Genomic DNA, 6,248 nt, shown 5'->3' on the forward strand with positions numbered 1-6,248 from the left:
TTTTTGTGGCATTGGGGGGCCTGATTTGGGCCCCCCTACATGCCACTATGCCCAATGACCATGCCCAGGGGACATAAGTCCCCTGGGCATGGCCATTGGGCAAGGGGGCATGACTCCTGTCTTTGCTAAGACAGGAGTCATGTCAATGGAGGTTGGGCGTCAAAAAAAATGGCACAAATCCGGTTTGAGGCCTGAATTTTGCCTCAGACCTGACTTGCACCATTTTTGACGCACAACCCCCATTTTCCCATACGCCGGCGCTGCCTGGTGTGAGTCCTTTTTTTTAACACACACCAGTCCGCAGCACCAGCTTGCGTCATTCCATTAATAAGGCGCCTGCATGGCGCGTTGGAATGGCGTTAGCCGGCGGTAACATTTTTGACGCGCAACTGCGTTGGCGCAGTTGTGCGTCAAAAAGTATAAATATGGGCCCGGTGTTTTGCGGCTGTGTAAAGGGCGCACATGTATCCCCTTAGGCGCATTACATAATGGTCTTTATGGAGGACTACTATGGTGGCCACGTGCTGCTCCCTGGGAAGAATGACTATTGCTCTACTGCTTTTATACATCTGCAGCAGGTAGTGTGTCATAGTGCTTGCAGTAAGTTTACATAGTTTTATCAGCAAGCCATCATGACCCATAGCTTTGCATGAGTGCAGGTCTCCAATCCCTCAGGCCACTTCCTTCTCAGTGGGGTCAACTTCCATAGTCGCAGCGTCTTCTGCAGAAATAACTGGAAGGGCAATGTCTTTCAGTAGGTCTCTTGAGTCTTCTGCTGCAGTGGTGCCCGTATGGGAGTAAAGTTGAGAGTAGTCTGTAGAGAAGGCCTCAGGAATACCTTGAGGGTCTCACACACTATCTCCATTGGCTGTATGCACTTCCATGACCCAGTAAGACTCTAGGTCACGCCTATCTAACCATGCCAATAATTTACCCGTTTTGTCACCAGTTTTGTAGATCCTGTTTTGCCTCGCCCTATAGTGGGCCCTAGCTGCTTCGTTGGTTATATCTTTATATTCTTGGTGTTTGAGGTCTCGTTTATGTTGTAAGTCCTCTTGGCAATTAATGCCTCCTCCAAGTTTTGTATGTCCTGTTCTGGCCCGCTCTACTGCCATCCTCTTCTCCTTTTTATGCCCCACTATTAGAGAGAGCGCTTGTGCCTGGTCCCTGTTTTGTATGCTTCCCATAGAGTCACGGGGGAATCGACTAATGTCTCATTTTCTACAAAATTAGTTTTTGGTTGCTTTCTCTACTTCGTCACAGATATCTGGAATTATCAAGGTCCATGGGTGTTAGACCTGGCATCCTTGGTGTGGTCTTCCCTAACTTTTGGCCTCTGCTTCGCAGGTTGTTGCTGTGTGCTGGACACTGTTTTTGTTGCTTTTGTTACTCTGGGCACTTTACCACTGCTGACCAGTACAAATACTTTACACATTGCTTCTGAGGTAAGCCTTTCTGCTTGTGCAAAGCTACCAAGGGGGTGAGCAGGGGGTTAACTAGGTGTGTTTCTCCTTTTCTCCGACTAGAGTGAGGGTCCTTGCTTGGACAGGCGGTAAGCTGACTGCCAACCAAAGATCCCATTTCTAACATTGGTGATCAGCGGTGCTATTGGACTTGTATTTGTAATTGACATACAGTGATTAAGTGTACACTACTGTTTTCAGTGTAGACCATTACGTGACTACTTATCATTTGTTTTTGTGTTTTTTCTTTTTTTTTTCTTTTCATCTGCTTACATTTTTTTGTGATTTTTGAACTTCTCATTGGGAACTCTTTTGTTCTGCCTTAGGACTTTGCACTTTTGACCTGCCATTATGTCTCAATCTGTAGATGCACTAGCTGGAGCTGTTTTTGAGTACGGAAGCTGGAAGGTTACACAGTTGCCCAACTGAAACAGTTCTGTAAGTAACTTGCCTGTCCCATTAAGAGCTCTATCAGGAAGGAGGTGCTGCAGAAGGCTCTGAGGGCCTGGGTGACAGCCAAGGAGGCACATAGAAGAGGAGGAGGATGGGGGTGGGGAGGTGCAGAGTATTCATAATGTGGTAGTGGATGTACCTGTTATGCCTGGGAGAGGGTCTCCAGGGCATTCAGTGTGTCATCCAAGGGTCTGACTCCTCAAGAGTTGCAGGACAGACAGGCAGAGAGGGTTCACCAGTTGGAGTTAGAGATGTTTAGGATGAAAATGGAGGAGAGGACGCTGGCCACAGAAGAGAAGAAGATGCTCCTGAGCTTAGTTTGAGGGAACAAGGTCAGAGGAGCCAGTCTAGTAGAGATGGTGGCAGCAGTACCACAGTGCTGCATGAGAGGAGGGTACACATTCCCAAAGACCTAGTTCAGGATATCAAGAGGGAGGATGACATATACTTCTGGTTTAAGGGGTATGAGTCTGCTCTCCACATGAACATGGTCCCTGAAGCACATTGGGGGGTGTCTTTGGAAGCTGTTTGAGGTAGAAGGGAGGAATACTCTGACATCCTTAGGGGATCATCAGGGACTCACTTACTCTAGCATGAAGGATGCCCTACTCACAAGGTAAGGTCTCACCCCTGAGCAGTACAAGGGCAAGTTTAGGTCCTGCAAAAAAAAGAAGGAATCCAAAACATGGTTGGAATGTGCTGACTCTTTTTGCAGGTCACTGGATGGTTGGGTGAAGGGCAGTAAGGTAACAACTTATGAGGGGATTTACAACTTGATTGCTTGGGAGCACTTGTACAGTCTTTGTTTTCCAGAGCTGCGCCAACACCGGAATGACAGCAAGCTGACTGACCCCAGGAAGCTTGCGCAGGAAGCGGACTGTTGGGAGAGCACCAGAGTCCAAAGGAGGTATGGAGGAGACCCCACCAATGGTGGGCAGGGTCCCTCTCAGAAGAATAAGGTTGGGTAAGGGTAAACAAGGGAAGGTCTCTGATGGGCCCCAACCTAGCTCCCAGAGTAAGGATTCCCAACCCCTAGTTGAAAAGAAGCCCTGGTTTTCTAAAGTGAAACCTGCAGAGGGGGGTCCCCACAAGTGTTAAGCATGTGACCAGGTGGGTCATTTGGAAGGGGGAGAGTCCCATATGGACACAGGCACCCAATGGTGCTCAATCACAGGGTTTGGGCAGTGTAGCGCTTGGGGAAGTAGTTGATTCCAGGTGGGTGGGAGCCAGCTGAGATGACCCTGGTCTCACTAGGGGACAGTGAGATGGTCCAGAGGAACCTTTTGCCTGAGACCACTAAGTACGGGCAATGGGTGACCATCAATGGACAGAGGGTGGAGGCTCTGAGAGACACAGGAGCCAGTGTGACTACTGTTAGAAGTCACCCAGTGTCTGAACAGCAGATAGAACCCCATGTACTTCCCCAAGTGGTTGTAGTAGACAACTCGGAGCGCATGTGCAGAGTGGCGCAGGTTCACTTTCAATGGGGGTCCTCAGGTGTCTTGTGAGTAGCTGTGAGTCCAACCAACCTGTAGATTGTCTGCTTGGCAAGGACCTAGAGGATTCCCCTTGTAAAGAGGTGGAATTTGGGGGGGGGGGTGTGGTGTACACACACACACACACACACACACACACACACACACACACACACACACACACACACACACACACACACACACACACACACACACACACACACACACACACACACACACACACACACACACACACACACACACACACCTGTCCGTCCCTCCTCCCCTGTCCATCCACCCGTCGATGGCAGCCCATCAGGGTGATCAGGAGACCCTGGCGCCTGAAATAGTAGCCCAGGTGTCTGCCACAAGCATGAAGGGTAAGGGGCACGGGAAACTGGCCCCAGACGTTCCCGTGATCTGGGGGAGATTCCCTGGAGTCTACAGGGGAACAGGTGGCTGAACTGGGGGAGGTCCATGAGCTGACTCATTGCTCGTTGCCAACAGAAAGGGGGGGGCCCACCAGGGAAGCATTCTGTGAGGCACAGAAGACATGCCCTACTCTGGAGGGTTTGCGGCAGCAGGGTGCAGACCAGGCGTCTGGCAAGAAGCCTGGAACACACAATCTACTGGGAGGATGGCCTCCTATATAGTGAGTCTAAGGTTGCTGAGCCTGGGTCAGCCTGTGTGCTGGTGGTACCCCAGTGCTTCAGAGCCTTCCTACTGGATCTGGCTCATGATGTGCCTTTAGCTGGTCATTTGGGGGCAGGAGAAGACCTTTGAATGGCTTGTCACCCACTTTTACTTGCCCCAAATATGCAGGCACTCGGATGCACACTGTAGGTCTTGCCAAACTTGTAAGGCAAGTGGCAAGAGTAGGGGGGAAATGTAAGGCTCCCCTCCAACCTTTTCCTGTGGTCAGCACCCCCTTTGAAAGGGTTGGTATTGACATTGTGGGGCCCAAGACAGCCATGGGCAACAGGTTCATGCCGGTCTTGGTGGGCCATGCCACCCGGTATCCAGAAGCCAATCCTTTGAGGTCAATCACCTCCCCTGTGGTGGGACGTGCATTGATGTGTTTTTATTTTTTTACCCGCATGGGGTTCCCCAAGGAGGTGGTATCTGATAGGGGTACCAACTTCATATCAACATATATGAAGTCCTTGTGGAAGGAGTGTGGGGTAACGTATAAGTTCACCACTCCTTACCACCTCCAAAGTAACAGTCTGGTTGACCATGGTTTTACTGTTGTAAGTTATTGCTTTGATGGTTTAATTAGACCGAATAAAGCTTGTGTGACTTGACTTGAACAGTGTGGTTGAGATTCAACCGCACCATGAAAGGTATGATCATGGGCCTGTCAGAACCCTTGAGGCGTAAGTGGGACGTCCTCTTGCCATGCCTTCTGTATGCCTACTGAAAGGTGCCTCAAAAGGCTCTTGGATTAAGCCCTTTGGAGTTACTGTACGGCCACCCTCTCGGGACCTTTGCGTCTGGTTAGGGAAGGCTTGGAGAAAGCCCCCCCCAGATGAATTCAGTTACATGCTGGCTTTTAGGAACCAGACTTCCCGCTTCGGGAAGCTCACCCAAGAGAACCTGGAAGCAAGTTAGGAAGATATGAAGCACTGGTATGACCAAAATGCCATTCTGGTTGAGTTTCAGCCTGTCCAAAAATTGTGGGTGATGGCCCTAGTGGAGCCCAGGGCTCTCCAAGGTAAGTGGACTGTGCCATTTAAGGTAGTGGAGCGCAAGAGTGATGTTACCTATCTGGTGAACTTGCAGACTCCCAGCAACCCTTTGAGTGTCTTCCATGTAAACCACCTCAAGCCTCATTTTGAGAGGACCGAGATGACAATGCTCGCAACAGATAATGGGGTGGAGGAAGAGAGTGAGCCTCTTCGTAACCTCCCGTTTGCGAAGGAGAAAGATGGGTCTGAGGAGAGTGTGAACTTCTCCTCTCACTGACCCCCAAGCAACAGAAGGACTATCGCCTTTCCTTGATCCCAGGGGGTCACTCATCTGTGTACACATGATGTGGATACTGGGGACAGCCCTCCTGTTAAGCATAAGGTCTATAGAGTGACTGACAAGGTTAGAACTAATATCAAGGATGAGGTATCCAAGATGTTAGCCTTAGTAGTTGTTGAGTTTTCCAGTAGCCCTGGGGCCAGCCCTGTGGTCTTGGTCCCAAAAGCTGCTGCTCCTGGTTCCACTCTAGACCTCATGTTCTGTTTGGATTTCCGGGGACTCTATGCGGTCACTAAGACTGACGCGCACCCCATCCCCCAAGCTGGTGAGCTCATTGATCGGTTAGGGCCTGCCCAATATCTACGTACATTTGATCCGACCTCTGGATATTGACAGATTTCTTTGACTGAGGGTGCTAAGGAGAGATCTGATTTTTCTACCCCAGATGCGCACTATCAATTTAGGGTGATGCCCTTTGGGATGAAGAATGCCCCTGCTACCTTTCAGAGGTTGGTTAACCAGATGTTGGCTGGACTGGATGATTTCAGTGCAGCCTACCTGGATGACATTGCTATGTTCAAGTCCACTTGGGAAGAACACTTGCAGCACCTCTGCAAAGTATTAGAGGCTCTGTCTCACTATTAAGGCTAGCAGGTGCTAAATAGGGCAGGGCTCTGTGGTGTACTTGGGACAATAGGTAGGGAGTGGCCCCCCCTACAACACAAAATTTACACTATTCTGGCTTGGGAGCCCCCAAGACCCAGGCTGAGGTGAGACCCTTTTTAGGTCTCACAGGCTATTATAGGAGGTTTGTCAAGGGGTATGGCACCATTTTTGCTCCCTTGACTGAGTTAACTTCTAAGAAGCAGCCAAAGATCTGGACTGAGTC

The sequence above is a fragment of the Pleurodeles waltl genome, chromosome 10 (genome assembly GCF_031143425.1).
Source record: "Pleurodeles waltl isolate 20211129_DDA chromosome 10, aPleWal1.hap1.20221129, whole genome shotgun sequence".
NCBI classification, from domain to species: Eukaryota; Metazoa; Chordata; class Amphibia; order Caudata; family Salamandridae; genus Pleurodeles; species Pleurodeles waltl.